The sequence below is a fragment of the Vanessa cardui genome, chromosome 5, assembly GCF_905220365.1.
Source record: "Vanessa cardui chromosome 5, ilVanCard2.1, whole genome shotgun sequence".
Lineage (NCBI taxonomy): Eukaryota > Metazoa > Arthropoda > Insecta > Lepidoptera > Nymphalidae > Vanessa > Vanessa cardui.
The window spans coordinates 15,442,487-15,460,372 of record NC_061127.1 but is presented as its reverse complement, the minus strand read 5'-3'; the positions used below and the strand labels follow the sequence as shown (position 1 = coordinate 15,460,372).

Here is a 17,886-nt window from a genome sequence, read left to right as displayed (position 1 = left end):
TTACTTCAATCTCGGTGTATGCACATGTGGCAAAACTTTATTTGACAAGGATAGGCCTCACGATAAAATAATTATCCTAACAGTAATTGTAAAATTTATCAGGTATATTTAATTTTACTTTTACGATATGATGGTATATCTTTAATAAGTTTAATACTTGTGATTGTTGAGTTCCAGTTTCAGAGACGATTTAGTAAGTACCACAACCCAACTTAGTTATCAAGGTATCATAGCTTCGTATTCGCGATTTAAGGAATGGTAAATAATTGTTAGTGGAGGTAACTATATGTCACTAAATGGTTTAGCTCTCTATCAAAATATAATTCGTTTTGTTTAATTATGTTTATGTTAGATTTTTTTCGTAACTGCCTAAGATTTTCGTCAGTATACGTTTATTATATTTAATTTTATGTATGTTAGTCTTTTTTTAATTTTAATAATATGTGCCTATTACCACTGGAAACTTAGCTGATATATGTAATTTTGTATATTCATATCCCATAAGTTTATCTTATTGTTTGTTTCCCTAAAATATAATGAAATAAAAAATAATAAATCAAATCTTTACTGTTGGACAGTTTCACATGTAATGTTGCCTACTAGGGAGTAATTTAATGTTCTGAGACCTGTCTTATTATTCGATTTTTAAACGGATCTCGTTAATATACTGTTTGTATTACCATCGATTGATGGAATTAAACATAACCAGATTTTAACGCGGTCTTTTTAAATACGCGTCAAAAGATATGCCAGAAAAATAAGAGAAAATGCAATCATTTTTTTGATAAGAAGCTAAAGTAATAAAATTATTAAGTCATAATTGACAAACAAAGTGTATTTTAGTGCCAGTCGTATCTTTTACAGTGTCTTATCTGTGAAGTATGTAATAAACAAATGTATTCCTGAAACGAAACTTCTGTAGATCTCATCAAGATAACTGACCCCGTTAACTTATCATATTCAGATCACGATAGTAGTTAAGAGGAAAATTACAAAACTTGTTATAGGTATAGTATGACACAACTTAGATGTACCATCGGCAAATTCAATAAAACCGACTACTGCGGATTTACACAACCAATAGAAATAGCTCCCTATCGCGCCATTCGACGCTATTCGTCGCTATAGATTCTCGCGTCAGTTCAACCCGAGAAAGGAAGTGCATGTAAATTGACGCGTCAAATTGATGGATATATTAGGTCATATGCGTTTGCGTAAAGATCATATTTGCATAAGAAATAAATGTTGATAATTTGGCATAGCGTACTTAATTCGGATGTGATCGGTTTTACGAATTTCGCCGACGCTATATCTAAGTTGTGTCGTACTATATCTAATTGCAAATATAGACGTAGGTACACTTCATTTGTGTCACGCACGCTTGCGTGGAAACAATTGCTTCTGTATTAATTTGGTACTATCTGTGGCCTAAGTTACCCCTTATTACGTCAGCTTTCGGCCAGTGAAAGTCTCGTCAGAATCGGTCCAACCGTTCCAGAGATTAGACAAAACAAACAGAGAGACGAACATAAAAAAAAATCTATATGTACCATGCCTATATATGCATTTAGTAAAAAATAGTTTTTTAATATTACATATACACACTCCAATTTCATTGTATGTATAGATTTTAAAATGAAACTCATAAAAATACAGAATCAGAGACAACAACACCACAATTGGGTCAACGATTTCACTATAGAACATTACGTAATGGGATTAGACAGATTATAAAAAAAAAACTGGGAACTAAATAAGAACAAACGGTATTATAATTAGGGTAAAGAGGGGGGAGGGGGTCGGTGGTGCCGTTAATCTGAAATCGATATCAAAGAAGCCCATAGCGTGTACCTGTTAGGCTTCAGTTTTTAACAGATCATTGCTCAAGGTACAAGCACCATTCCTATTATCCCACTTAGGAACCAACCAAATCCACCAAACCATACCATGTAAGACATATTATCCTGTCCTTACAAGAGTCTTAAGATGTTATACATCTCGTGTCTGTAATTACATTGACCTTCAAGAGCCGAGATGGCCCAGTGGTTGGAACGCGTGCATCGTAACCAATGATTGCGGGTTCAAAGCTAGGCAAGTACCACATCACATCTCGTGCTCGACGGTGAAGGAAAACATCGTGGGGAAACCTGCTTGTGACTAATTTCTTAGAAATTCTGCCACATGTGTATTCCAACAACTCGTATTGGAGCAGCGTACTGGAATATGCTTCTACCGTTCTCCTCAAAGGGACAGGAGACCCTTAGCCCAGCAGTGGGAAATTTAAATACTGTTGATGAAGACTTTCAAATCAGATATAATAAAGTAACACTCAGTTTCAAGAAACGATTCGTTTTGCCTGTAGTTACTTGAATGACATACGAAGCGTAAACACAAGTTTTACCTTACTAATTATCGTATCAGTAGGCTGCGAACCTACCATTGGTTAAGATATACGAATAAAGAATGCTGACAAAAACATATAACTATTAATAAGAAAGAAGACATTATTTATTACGCTTTCAAGATTTTCAACAAACAAATAAACTTCTATATTTTTCATGAACAATGCAAAGTTACAGATCCATTGACGATTTCATTTAGCAATCCTCAAATTTAGCAATCAGCAATGATCAATGTATCTGAAACTTATATGGTAGGTATAATGATTGTGAACGTTACTTACGCAACATAGTATATGTTCGACGATCGTTTATTTTTTAATTAATAATCTAAAGTTCATGATTTAAAAACTACTCGGAACAGACTGAAGCGTTGTTAAACTACTTAAAAATACTTGGAGTCTTTCTGAGCACGCCAGCTACTTCATTGTGGTTTCTTTCAGCACAAAAATAAACTATATTTCGTTTTGCTCTGAAGCAAAAATCAAGGGACACAATCGTGACCAATTTCATTAAAGCTTTAAAAGCTTTATAATAAAATATTTCTTGTTTATAGAGTACTTAAACCTTCCCCCAAATCATTTAACGATATTTTGTATTAGTTATAATTCATTTTAGTTTTGCTATAATTTATTTATAGCATGTTAAACAAAAATATTTAAAATTTATTTTTATTTTTTTAATTTATTTTATTGGCAGTACGAAGTTTGCCGGGTCAGTTTTATAATATAATACTATCTACGTTGTATATAATATATTCCAAGCAGCAATTATTGTGAGTATTAATTATTATAATTAATATTATAAACAATTATTTATTTTAATAAATCTATTATACGTAATAGATTAATTAAAATAAATATTACGTTATATTCAGCTAATCTGCAGCCAGTAATAAAGAAAGTTACTATTACTGCAAAGTATAAAACAAAGTCGCTTATCGCTGACTATCAATACGTATGCTTATATCTTCAAAATTATGCAACGGATTTGGATGCGTTTTTTTTTAATTAAGAAAACATTGTCTTACTATCGTTATATGGGCTAGTTCCGATTTTTTTTTTATTATTTAATAAATAAACTGATTCGAGAGGAAGGTTTTTGTATATAATATAAGAACAATTTAGTAAAAAGATACTGATCATTTTATAAGTTTCTCTGTGTTGTCACATCATTGCACTTGTGTGAAGTCGGGTTGTTCGCTAGTATTATACAAAATACAAGTGAGAGGTATCGCAGTCTGTAGAATCAATAAATAAGGCAAAGTGGTTTGAGAGGGTTAGCTGGCAGGTTTCATGTTACATTAGCTTTCTCGGTGTTGAGTGTAGCGGTCGCTTGGCAACGAAACTGATGCAAACAGAATCAAACACGCCTAGACTTTAAAACATCGCTGTGGTGCTTAAATTTAATTGGCTCACCATAACATTTGAATTTTATTTTCATAACAGCGGAAACTTCGTAACATTCCAAAATAAATGCATAATCATTTTCCAACCTGGAAAATTCATAAAGAAATATTTATATTTCGTTTAATTAAACTACTATAAAAAAAATGGGAAGCTAGACATTAGTACAGCCATGTTAGCATTTTAAATATTTCGTTTTATAGTGAGTCGATATCCCTTATCTTTTTGAGAAATAATTTTGAGTATTGCAAATATTTACAACATAGGTACGTGACATAATTTCGTCAGAAAAATGTAGATTCGCCGAACAGGAGACGAATATAAACAAACATAGCACATAACAATTAATTTGTGATCGCCAGCGTTCGAATCTGCAATCTTTGGTTATGATACAAATATTCTAGCCACTGGACCAGTGGTTCGCTTTCTTCGTTGTTAGGTACATAGCTTCTAGGTCATCTAGATTGGGAATATGTGCTATCTTCACTTGAAATATCCGTAACGTTATGTATTTAATTTATATAATATTCAAGTGAACGCTTATGATGTCTGATTTAATAAATGAATGTGACTTAGCCAGTATAAGCATAAGGAACATAACATTTCAGTTGCCAAGATTGGTAGCGCAGAGATGTTATGAGATGGTTAATATTTCTTATGGCACCAATGCAGCGATAGTAATCGTTAGGTTGGCTGTCCGTCAATACAAATAATAAAAGAATTAAAAGTCATAATATTATTATGTATTTATCTATCAAAGACAATGATTCTATAAATTGATAATAAATGTGTGTGTGTGTAAGACAACAGCACATACATTACTCTGATCCCAATGTAAGTAGCTAAAGCACTTGTGTTATGGAAAATCAGAAGTCACGAAGGTACCACAAACACCCAGACCCAAGACAACATAGAAAACTAATGATAATCTATATCGACTCGGCCGGGAATCGAACCCGGGACCTCAGAGCGGCGTACCCTTGAAAACCGGAGTACACACCACTCGATCACGGAGGTCGTCTAATATATATAAGCATATCATTCCAATTCAAATTAAACAAAAATTTTGATACACGTAAACGCTAGCAGTCACCTTATTAGTTGTAGTTATCAGTGGATTATTAGATCTTAAGGTTCCTAATTTTATTACTTGAATTAGGAAGCTTAAACATATTAATGGACCAGCTGATTAAGTCGCCAGCTCCGATTGATATGATAACCTCTTTAATCGAACCCATAACTTATCATAGTTAACGTGGTGTCCGCCACGGTAGCACGCGCAAGCGATCCCGTGGCCCCCACAGAAAGGAGAGGGTACCGTTGGTTTTTTAGTGGGTAAACCCGGTGGAGCAGGGCGCACTAGGCGTCCAGGAAACTGGGGAGTCCCACACACCCCCCCGCCTTCCATGTCCACGTGGGGCAAGCGCGTAACGCGTTTTTCCAGCGGAAAAAAAAGTTATCGTGGTGTTAAGCATGAGATACAAAACGTTTACGAAGTACAATAAATTCGGTTATATGTCTTTTAATTTAACTTATTATGTTATTAATCCGTTATTTATTAATCGATTTGAAAACTTAATTTTTTGGTTTTTGGATTTTGAAGTTGATTTTTTGTATTAAAATTCCAAATAACTATCCTTTTAGTATAGGATGGAAGCATACTACATCAAACTACCTAACTCGCCTTATAACTTAACAAGAACTTAATCCCTCATCAAATTGGATTCATCATTTTTGTCTAGGAGGGTACCGCATTGAAATGAACTAAATATGAAACTATGTGATATGGATAAACCACATCCGACGAAAATTGTTTTTTAATCTTGTATGCCAGGCAACACGTGGCATTTTTAACAAGATTGACTTTTTAATTAGCACTTGCGGTTAACCGGTAATGGGGATTTTTTTAACTTTTCATATAAATTCTGAGAAATACTATGTATTTATATTTATGCATGTTTAAAAATGTTTCTATCAACTGTCAACTCATATTACTATTTAAAATAATATTCTACTATTTATAATACATATATTATACAGCTTACGTCTTCTACAGAAACAACAGACTACCATTCTATCTAGAATAGGAATATTCATATAAAGACGATTTGATAAATAGAGTTACATACAGTGAAACCGGTACGAAGCAGTTTTAGAAGTATGATCACTTATAATAAAAACAATTTCATAATATTAATTAACACACACATTTACGAATTAATTCAGCAAAAAAATTTATTTAAATAAAGAATACTTACAAAATTTAACACGGCATTTGTGAAAACCGTGTTGGCACAAAAATACTTATTATAAAAAAAAAATCACGACACCGTCAATGTCATTACCACTATAATAACGGTGCGTCGTCAATCTTTACGCTCGTATGACGCGGCACACGACACTACATTATTCTGCCCTATATTATAAAGCTGCGTTTACACCGTACAAGTTATTACATTAAAAAATATATACCTTATAAATATTTGAATTAAGAACGATAATCACATTTAATATAACAACAACGATCACAAATAAATGTAAGGATTTCTTTAATCGCCCTTCATGTTCAAGGTCAAGCATTGACGTTTTCGCATTACCTTCAGAGCCGATACTATTTTTTTTAAGAAGTTTGTATTTATAATTATACAAGAACATGAAATCACGCTCAACACGTCAATAGTCTAAATTTAAAGCGAGTGAAACTGCGAAGCGCATCTACTTGTATAATGATACTATGTACTGGAATCTTCCCGGACACGCGCGGTGCCTTTTGGTATCATTTTTATGTATATTCAATCGTTTCCCAATTAGACATTACCAAAATAGTCTCCTATACCAAAACAATACAGTAAATATATATTTTACGACAAAATATATTTTTTGCCTTTTTAGAATGCTCGTTATAAATATTATAAGCAACTTGTTGCAGATATGGGAATATTAAGCAAAATACAATACGTATATATATTATGTCACATGCAGTTATATATTAGAAGTGTTTCAAAACAAATTACGAATGTAAACGCAAGCATAGTATAGACTCTCGTATAGCTAAGCAAACCTTTTTCAGCTCATTTGCTTTCACTTATACACAGTTATAGCTCGATTACGTCTCAAGCTACTAATTCATCTTCATGATATGATTACACAAGCCAATCGTTGAAATTGGAAAGTGTGTCATCGCCTTAACAGGGTTGTTAGGTAATGAGTGGGCGGAAGCACTAGGAAGGGGGCTTGGCTAAACGCGATGCGATCTAACAAGAGTGATACATGAACAGCACGGGGCAGGCTTTATATCTGACTGATCTGTGATTTATGTGACTTATTATTGAACAAAAAATCTTTAATTTTTTTTTAATTAATCAAAACAAGGCATACTTTAGTATCAAGATCATTAAAAAAATAAATTATGTAATAAATTATGATATAATATTAGCGAGAGTTATTTCATCGTTATCGTTCAAGCCGTTTCTATTATTCAAGGTAAGCGTGAGAAAACTTACAATTTCAAATCATTTTCTTCAACAAAGTAAGCTGAGCAAACAAACGCAGCTAATAGCTACACTCATCATCTAGATCTATCAAATGAAATCGACTATTATTATTATTACAGTAATTACTTCGATTCACGAATATACCCGCCGGTCAAAACGCATCACGAGAGTTTTACGTACACAGATTAACGGGGAGATACTTGTTTTTTTCTGGTGTATATACTATCTATACATATAATAAAATTGGATTGTATGCTTGTAATACATATGAATGTATACACAGTACATAGGTATACCAAAATTTTTTTATAAATTTTTGTTTGTTTATTCCCGCTAATCTCGGGAACGGCTGGACCGATTTTAACGGGACTTTCAAGGTTAAATTAGAAACGCGTACAAGGTCGCGTGCACAGCTAGTATATTATAATATTCGTTAAGAGCTAACTATTCTGCCAATGACACGTGTAAAAGGTATGGCACGCATGAAAACGCAATCGGTTTCAATATTTTGAAGTCTTTAATGATAATTATGTTTATGTTACAATAATAATACAAAACCGGTGTTGCCAAATACGGCCTTATCGATCAATTCCAGGTGTATTTCATAATTTTTTTATCAATTCGTCCGTATATATATATATTTATTATCTATAGTTGCGTATTTTCAAATTGGTTTCAGTATAGATACTTTTAGAGCATCATGGGAACATAATAAATAACGAATTACGTTCAAGCGACGACGGCACTCTTACTGTTTTTTTACTTGATAAAATTTAATAATACAAGCAGTTTTCTTCATATATTCCTACGACAAGAACATTTCTTATTAGAATCGTTTTATTAAAGTCAAAGGCATAATTTTGTCAATCGTTGTCTACCGGTCGGGTACACAAGTCGACCCCGAACGTGTAACACTTATAGACCCACACGTGTAGCCCTGTACCTTAACTCGGTTTTTATTCTCGTCGAAAAAAAGTTATCGACTGTAATTATGACGTCAGCTGTTCATATTGACAGCTCGTAACATTTAAAAATAGAATGTAATAATTAAAAATAGTCAGCCTCACCAACACATGCATAAGTAATATCGACAGGTGATACCATTACTGGTCATCACTTTGTTTGTTCAGTATATTAGTTTTAAAAATATTTTCGAGCTATTTTTAAAGAGTATATTATTAAATTATTGTCCGGTTTATTTGTAATTTCATTAGAAGTAATAGTAATTACCTTAATGGATTAATGGATAATAGAACACATAGATGTTCTGAAGATTGCAATATACAGTAAGAAGTGTACGGGTACCGCAACTCCGAACCGGTGGTAGATTTTTGACTATCAATAAGCACTTGCAATCATTTATTATATATTGAATAAAGATTTTTGACTTTTGACTTTGAATAGGTGGACGGTCAATCGGGCTAGCGGACAGTAGTTGGTCATCTTACATCGCTAACATTGGAACGAAGGTTGTTGTACCTTCGTGCATGTAGTATATATGTTATACTGGCCCCTGCATCCTTTACATCGAAATACATGCTGCTACCTGGTACAATGTACGATGAGTGGATTGCAAAAGGGTTTAAAGTTGTACAAGCATTCCATAATTTGATTTGCTTTGCATTTGTTTGATTCATAAAGAGGTTTGCAAACTATGTGTGGGTTGAAATGTATGTTTATAGGCTTGCCCGGATACGAACCTGCGATCGTATCTTAAGATCCACGTTACATCACACAGTATAAAACAAAGTCGCTTATGTATGCCTATGTATGCTTAGATCTTTAAAATTACACAACGGATTTTGAAGCGGTTTTTTTTTAATAGATAGAGTGTTTTGAGGGGAAGATTACTCTTAATAATACATACAAAATATAGTAGGGAATGACTGAAAAACTGTGAACATTGTAAGACATCCTGCTTAATATATTTAGTATGAGCAATGTGCCGGGGCGGATCGCTAGTATACATAAGAATAAACTAACTTAATAATACCCAGTGCATCATGTCAATTCGTACACCGTTGGCGTGATTTATATAACAAGTTGCATTACTGTTAAATTACATCTCATCGATAATAAACAAATATAAGCCGTAATACAAACAATATAACGATCATTTTAAAATAACTCGGTTATTTATATCGGGCGTGAAATAATAGGTGTGCAGAATCAAACCGAAACGTGCGTTGAACTTGCGCTAGACGAAAAATGTATGAAATAATATATTTTAAGTAGAACGTAAATCATTATACACTAGGAAGTTTAACAAGAAGTTTTTAGTTAAACAGTACGTTATGCATACGTATCTTTTTGTAATGTTGTTAATGATGCGGACATCAAAATGAATTTGTTATTTATGTCATTTCGTTTTAAGTCGATTAGTTAAGACTTTCATTTTTTTTGTATTAATATAAACATTTGATTCCGGATTTTGTTTTTAATATAAGTAAAGCTCATGTTTTTCTGTTTTTTATCGATGTATATCTTGCCAGTATTGCGTGTCCATTCAATGTTGACTGTTGATTATATTTAAGTGAGAGGTATAATGTCATCATATTTTATTAATTTATATCTAGCGTAGACCACTTACTTTATATGATTATATTACTGTTTATATATTCTATAATAAAATTCCACAGACATTTTTAACTTTAACTTTGCCGTTTAGTAAATTCAAATCGTTTGTAAAATATACATTGGTAGAAAAAGCATATTATTCAATACAAGATTTTATAGATGATAAAAAAGCGTGGATCTGTTCTGTTGGACTTCCACGCAGGATATATTAATTTATATAAGTGTATTTAACTAACATGACTTTGTATTTTTAAATGTTAAAAAAGATTAACTACTGAGTTTCTTGCCGGTTCTTCTCGGTAGAATCTACTTTCGGAACCGGTGGTAGCTTAACTTGGTTGTAAAATGACGATTCAAAAGTGCTTTTAAAAGCCTACTTGAATAAAGGTCCAACATTTATAGTAAACCGCGTATGACTTACAACATTCTAAAACCGTTAATTTAATACTGACAGGAAGACCGGCTGAGCACTCCTCTCCCATCGCGGCGGAAGACACGAGGCTGAGTCAAGTACGTTCTTTTGCGTGTTGTTTTTCTCACAAGGTTTCTTACATAACACAACATCCTTAACATTTTCCTCAGACAATAACGAACGAAATGAATACAAAATATAAAGCCCAAATATGAACTAAAAAGCAGAGAGATGATTTCGCTTTCGATGATTTAAAATTAGAGTTAAACATCAATCATAAGATTCTGAGGATATTATTAAAATATCCTGTAAATAAATTAAAATTTCATGTTAGTAAAATATGTATAATATGAAATTTTAATTAAAATAAACTAGCGATCGGGCTTTGCACAGTTATTACGCATAATACGCATAATTTATAGAGCACTCAAAGTAATGTTGTGTTAGTAGCTAGTGCAGTGATTTTTTTTATGTGTGAATAATTTTTCCCGGATGTTACCCCCTCTACGTACAAAGTAACAAATTTCTATAATATTAGTACCGATAAATCTATGAAAAAAGCGTGGAGTTACTATGTTCAATGGAATGGATGATGACGACTTAGCAGCATTTTGCTTGTTAGAAAGTTTGTTTACAATTGCAATGAATAAATACAATTTTAAGGATATAGATAACTATAAATAATTATAAATATCTTATCAAAAAAACGGATATTTTGATAGCACATTCCAAAAACGACATATTATGAATCATTTTGATAATCAATTTAAAAAATAATTATATATTATTATCTAACCTAACACGCGTAACATTTAAACGTGAAATTTAGTTTTATTTTCAATTACAGAAGAGTGGCAACCCTTTTTCTATTCCCTTTGGAATCTTTCGCTATTTTTAACTTTATTTACTAAAATACAAAAATAGAATATGCAATAAAAAGGGCGATCTTTTTATAAATATTCTATTTGAGATCGCCCTATATGAGTCATAGTAACCTTAGCATATATAATAAAAAAGTGTGCAATTAACACATGGTAGAATTACGTTAAATTAATTATTTATTATTTTGTTTGTCCTGTTCATTTCAACGAGTTTCAAATCTCAAAAACTCTACAAACGACATCAAATATGTATCAGAGCCGAGCGTCACATCTGGGATCACTACATATATCACGAGCGAGAGGTCGTCGACACGAACATATGATTAGGTAAACGAACGCGTTCACGTCAACTGTCAAATGTCCCACGTAGAACAATGTACGACCTTCGTTACGCCGCGCTCGTTAGATCTGATGATAGCCACAATGTATGCTATCGAAACACAGGTATTAACGTTGCCTTTATTGTATTTAAAAGTCTAAATATCATAATTATTATTTTAATTGTGTAAACTCGCGGATGTTGTAAGTCAAAAATTTTATTTAACGCAGAAACAGAAGTACTTGAAGCAAAACTAATTTTCAATGCCAATGATTAGATTGCATAATAAATACGTTAACATCTGATAAAAATACGATATCGTTTTATTATAAGTCTAGCTGAACTTGTAGCTATACCCGAAATCTACAAACCTTTCCTACAGCACAGTCACATCCTAATTCCCACTTTATACTCTTTCAAAGGGTCAATTGAAAACAGTAGCCTTTTAACTTCAATCTATCTCCATAACAAATTTCATCCAATTCGGTTACGCGGTTTTAGCGTAAAGAAGTAACAGTTACTTCCACATTTATGATATTAGTATTGATTATATTCTTTTCTATATTATTCATATAAAAAGCTCTTCTGAAAATATTCACGTAACTATTTCAACAACATTGTTTTAAACAAAATACGTAGCCTCCTAACACTGTTAATTTTTAATTACATTTATAATGAGCAGGTGAAAATGAATGTTTACATAACACGATTCTAGTAATGAGATGTATTTTATATAACGTCTGCATTTGATACACCGGTTTAAACCAGTTTTCGAGTTATCTATACTAATTAATGTATACATTTATATATAGTATACGTTTTGTATAATTAATATAGTATCTCATATTAAAAGAGATGTAAGGTTAATATTCCGCTAGACAGCCAGTCTTAATGTCTCCACTGGTGACGGGAGGGCTGGTTAATTTTTCTTCCAGACAATCGGATTTGTAATTCAACGGGATAACACTGCCAGCGTTCTCACCCCAAGTCCGCGCTCATGTATAGTAATTAATTTTAGTACCTCTTCTATCATGTTCGAAAATAGAGTTGTTTTTATTTAATCAATCTTATAAAAATATCAATCAGAAATTACTTCAATGTTTTTTTTTTAATTCTGTACGGTTATAATATATGTTTAATTATAGTGCACTATCAATCGAAATATGTATTATTATTTAATCCAATATTTACTTTTAAACCGTCATGTGATTATTTGCAATCGACTTTAATAAAATTTAAATATATCAATACACATATCAAAAAGTATTTATGTAGCTTTATTATAGAAATGAATACTAAATCCCAATGATTACTGTCTATGGACAGTTGGGATTTTGGAATCACGATGAACAGCTTGAAATCTGAGATAGTCCAATGATCAATGAATGATTATTCCGTGGAACTTGTGAGCACTCAAACGTAGCGGTAACAGGTAACTTAAAACTGTCCAGTCATGTGTTTTCACGTCATAATTAGAGGGAAAAAAATGAATCACTGTTCCATGAAATACTAACACCATTTCGATGATCTTACATCGCCGTTTTGCTTATACGCTTTATACACTTAATATGACGTCGATATATTCTTCATTGGAATATAGTTGACATTTAAATATTATATATGACGTAGCGTTTCATTTTAATTTAAATAATGGCAGTGGTCACAACATGACTGATCTTTAACCCACATATACGACACTATAAATCTATAAATATATAAACACTAAAAAAAATCTCGAAGATTTAACTCGACTAACGGTCGATAAAAAATTTTATACGAAATCGATTTAAAAAGTCAATGCGATCTTACGGTAATTTTGATGTTTTATCAATTACCTTAATCAGAAACCAAATTAAGTAGAGCCCTGTAATAAATAGTCACGCTTGTACATGAATATTATAATGATTGAATAAAACGTATATTAAGACTAGTTTAACTTTTAAATATTCATAGCTTTATTATATGCCATACCGTTAGCCTCTAAATGTCCCTCTTGCCTGAGATCTATTCTCATCTAAATTACATTTGACTTATTCCCATCTAAACACAACCAGGGCCCAGGGTAATATGACCTCCCCTGGATAAAGATATTTAAGGCAAGCTCCTCACTAATAATCCAAGAATTGACTATTATTTGCGAGAACCTCTCTAACGCAGTGCAAGGGTTATTTGCACCTCTATACCCCGGACTGAGACTAGCTTGGTTAAAAGGTGCATTTGTTTTGGTTGTTGTTTGGTTTTTTATAATATTTTCCTTCTTCACCTAGTCAATTGAATCTCAATTTTCAATTAATCAAGCAAACGCAAAATAATAAATCCAATGATACTTTCAACTCGCTGGGACTATCATATGTTTGATGACAAAAACCTGTACTATTAATGTTTGCATAGGAAGTTTTAAAAGTTATAAATAAACGTTAAGAATATACTGCTACACGTTGTTTTATAAAGTAAGGTCTTCAAGGTTTACCCCAAGATAAGAATCTGCCATTTAGCGAACTTATATACTTGCTTGTATAATAATAATACCTACATTTGGCTAAACAATCTCACTTATTTTTAAAACAATTATTTATTTACATGTGTTTTTATTGATTGTATAATCGTAAAAACAAATGATTCCATTTTAGAACCTTGAAACGATATGATTATGGGGGTTAAACCTTGTAGCTTCTAGTGATCTGAAGATTTCTATAGTGGCATTTCAGTTTCAATTTAATATATTTTTTTAATTAAAAATATATATTTATATTTTGTATTAAATTCAACGATTTGGAATAAATTATAGTCGAATTGGAATAGTTGATGTGTGGGGTAAACTCATTTTAAGTTCGGTATACAAAAGCATTCAAAAAGGGTGACGTATTTTAAGACTAATGGTAGGTCCACACGACACAGACTTGGCACAAAGTTGTCTTGAATTTTTAACCGACTTCATATCTGTGCAACTCAGCAGCGCAGACAAAAGTCGGTGCATTGGAAAAGTCTGAGCTTTGTATGAGAAAGTCGAAGCTATTCATGAAAGTTGAAAGTCTATGTATATCTGTGTATTATTTGCAGCAAAATAATTATTAAGTAATTGATTACATTTTCTTCTTTAAAATGAAGGAACTTCATCCAACTCTGGTCAGAACTATTCGAATCGCGGTTTGCAACGATACTACTACGAATTATTTGTCAAACTCTGCAACCTCAAAACTAAAAGTCGGAGATAATGAAAAGTACGGAAAGTACGGAAAGATACGGAAAAGTCCGCAGACGTTTTGTCGATGGAATTTTTTATTCGGGCTTGTAAGTCTGTATATATGTGTACGACAAAAGTGTGCCAAGTCTGTGTCGTGTGGACCTACCATAACAGACAATATTATATAGAACTGTATACCCAAAATATATCTTCACATAAATTATTAATTACTCTAAAATTAAACTAAAATATATTATTAATTGTTTTACATATACAAATGAGTTTTTGTAACTTATGACTCATATGTGTAGAAAAATTAGTCATTACCTTATTTTACCTAGAGCACATATTATGTATGAAAAAATAGCAAGGGATTATACAGATACTTTTGCAAACAGATTGGAAAAATGCAGTTATTAAAAACGAAACATAATTACTGTATATAATTAAAAAATTAAATCATTAAAGTGCAATCCATATGGAAGGCAAATGTCCTGATTGATTAAACGTAAGTGACTTTGAAGAGATCTTTGTTTCTTTGTACATAACTGATAAGATAAGAATTTGCTTTATTATGAATTAAGGAAACAGTGAATACCCTTTATCTTGAAGTTCATTCAATTAATGCATTTTCAAAATAACTTTCTTTTTAGCACACGAAAAAAAAGTTCTAGTTTTAAAAATCTGAACTTACTGTGTCTATTTTTTTTTAAAACAGCCAGCACTTATTTTTTCTATCTTATCAAACACTTAAAAAAAAGAAACAATTTATTTTCATATGAATTACTTATTTATACTACACTTTAATATCCTTGATACTTGAAAAATTATCCTAAAATAAATATTATTGTCGGCTCACTCTGTAAGTCACCTGTTTATGTGTGGATGAGTCTTTCAAATAATAATCAATCAAGATACAAGTGATAATATGATAGAGGAAGTGACATTGTGAGTGCGACCGTGGCCGGCTCTACGTTGACCTCAAGTCCTGTTGTTTCTTTAGAGAGGAAATAATTTTCGCATAATGTATTTCCTTCTATACATCTTTTGTTTGTTTAACTACATATCTGTATTGTATTAGTAATTATTTTTATCATGTATTATAAAAATACTGAAATAAGTCTCAATGTTTATTGTACAATTTAAATTTGCTAAGGTTGATTATTTTGTTAATAAGTGGTTTTGGTTTTTCATTTTATATTATTATTTTACTTTACTTTTCATGTCAATTTGATTTCAAACTCATTTATTTCTTAAGTTATTCATTTAAGGTTCATATTTACATTTATATTTGATATTATTTTTTAATAATTTGATTATATATTTATTCAAATATTTACAGATATATTAGTTATTAGAACAATTATAAAGTTTTTTTTTTTAATTTTGTTTATTTGCTAAAATTAGTCAGGGCACAATGTTTAGTGATTATATTAACTGTAATATATTATTTCTAGTTAGATCAATATTTTTACCAGCAGTGAATTTTATTAGTAGACACTAAATATATATTTTTTTAAATATTCCAAACATAATGTCAAATAAATCACAAAGTTGTTATTTAGATATTAATAAATAAATACAGAGAGGTTATTACTCTAAATTATTATCTTCCGAGTAAAAGAACAAAGTTATCAACTGATGATAAACTAACGCTGATACTGATAATATTATCGTTCTTTGTCTAAATAATACCAGAGATAAAAAAATATATTTTTCATACTCCCCATTTGTCAAAAATATATTTTCAAAAAGTTTTTCTTTAAGTTGCAATATAGTTTAAAAATAAAGATACAATTCTTCTGCCCTCTGCGAGTCTGTCATGCATTTAATAGTAATTAATTTTCTAAATTATCTTATTAATTAATGACAGGAAAAACAATCCCAAGTTGTTTATCTGTTGCACTAAACTTTTAACTGTATCACATGATTTGAAACCTTGATTGACTGAAGTCATTTTTTAAATCATTTTCCCATTAATCACAAAGTTAATATTTATTGGTATTTTAATTGTTATAATTGATTGTATAGATATTTAGACTAATTGTATTAGATACTTATTTGTTCATCAATATTTAGCTGAAATTCAAAATGTATTTATAGAAAAGATTTTTTTTTAAATAAGATAAGACATTTAGGTATATTTTTTAAAAGTTCGTAAAAGTTATATAAATTAAATATTTTAACATCTTTAAAGTATACAATAGAAATGAATTTGTAAACTTACAAAAGTTTCTGTGTTCTCGTTCAAGAAACACACTGCACTGTTTATTCTGGGAAACTAAATTTCACACAAATACGAAATGACGTGCAATCTAAACCATAGCAGCTATCAATTGTTGATAAACTTTTATCATATCAAAGATACACATGAACACAAAGATATTTCACCTCGTACACATATGACGTCACAACAACCACCCGACTCGCGAATACACAAACAAATAGGCATTAACCAGATAATCACGGCCTAATTTCGGTTTCTTTGCAACAAGTTCGCCGCTACGTCAAAGTGAGACTAAAGTTTTCTTTGCGGATTACAACATCCCGATGCCACTCGACACTTAGACGAGGTGAAGGTCTACCGAACCGTGCATGAAACGGTGTCTCGGTCGAATCGCTGAATAAAAAGCGAGTGTTAGGGAAAAGTTAACGCAACACTTACCAAATATATATGCGATGGTACTAAAAAAAATTGATTCCCTAATTCAGACTTATTAATGTAAACATATATCACATATTATACTATTATCACGTACCACAACACGATATTACTCGATTTACTTAACAATTTTGTACAATTTACATTTAAACAAAACACTTTTTGACGAATTGACAAAATCGCCTCATTCATGACAAATCAACATGTCCTCCAACACTGTATCCGGTCAAGTAAACGATGATTTAAGATTAAATAGTGTAAAGTATGCTATATTACGTTCATTTTTATATTTACCTTATTTTATAAATGTTGCTCTCTTAATCTTCTAAAAAACTGTATATATTTAGTACAAGGTTTAATTTTAAAATATTGTGACGATGATAATAAATGACTTCATTTTATCTGTGCCAGAACAGAATGAGCAAGCTTGCATTATCAAATTGTAGCACAGATATCAAATGATGGGAGCCTTTAATTGAATTCAATCTATTGATCTATATATTGCATATTATTTATGTACTTGTTGAAAAATAACTCATTGAAAATATCATA

General features: G+C 31.3%; 1 protein-coding gene across 6 annotated transcripts in view; it reads right to left on the bottom strand.

Annotated features, from left to right (window-relative positions):
* The window catches only part of LOC124529649 (epsin-1), a 39,964-nt gene extending 22,203 nt beyond the window's left edge, over positions 1–17,761 (bottom strand). For 2 of the 6 annotated variants that reach the window (XM_047103471.1, XM_047103476.1), the window contains exon 1: positions 16,900–17,304. The gene's annotated coding sequence lies outside the window, so the exon portion shown is untranslated. Of the gene's footprint in view, positions 1–6,063; positions 6,217–16,899; positions 17,305–17,337; positions 17,578–17,628 lie in introns of those variants that run through there. The other 4 variants (XM_047103473.1, XM_047103475.1, XM_047103472.1 and 1 more) reach the window with 4 other exon arrangements.
* Between the last annotated feature and the right edge of the window lie 125 nt (positions 17,762–17,886).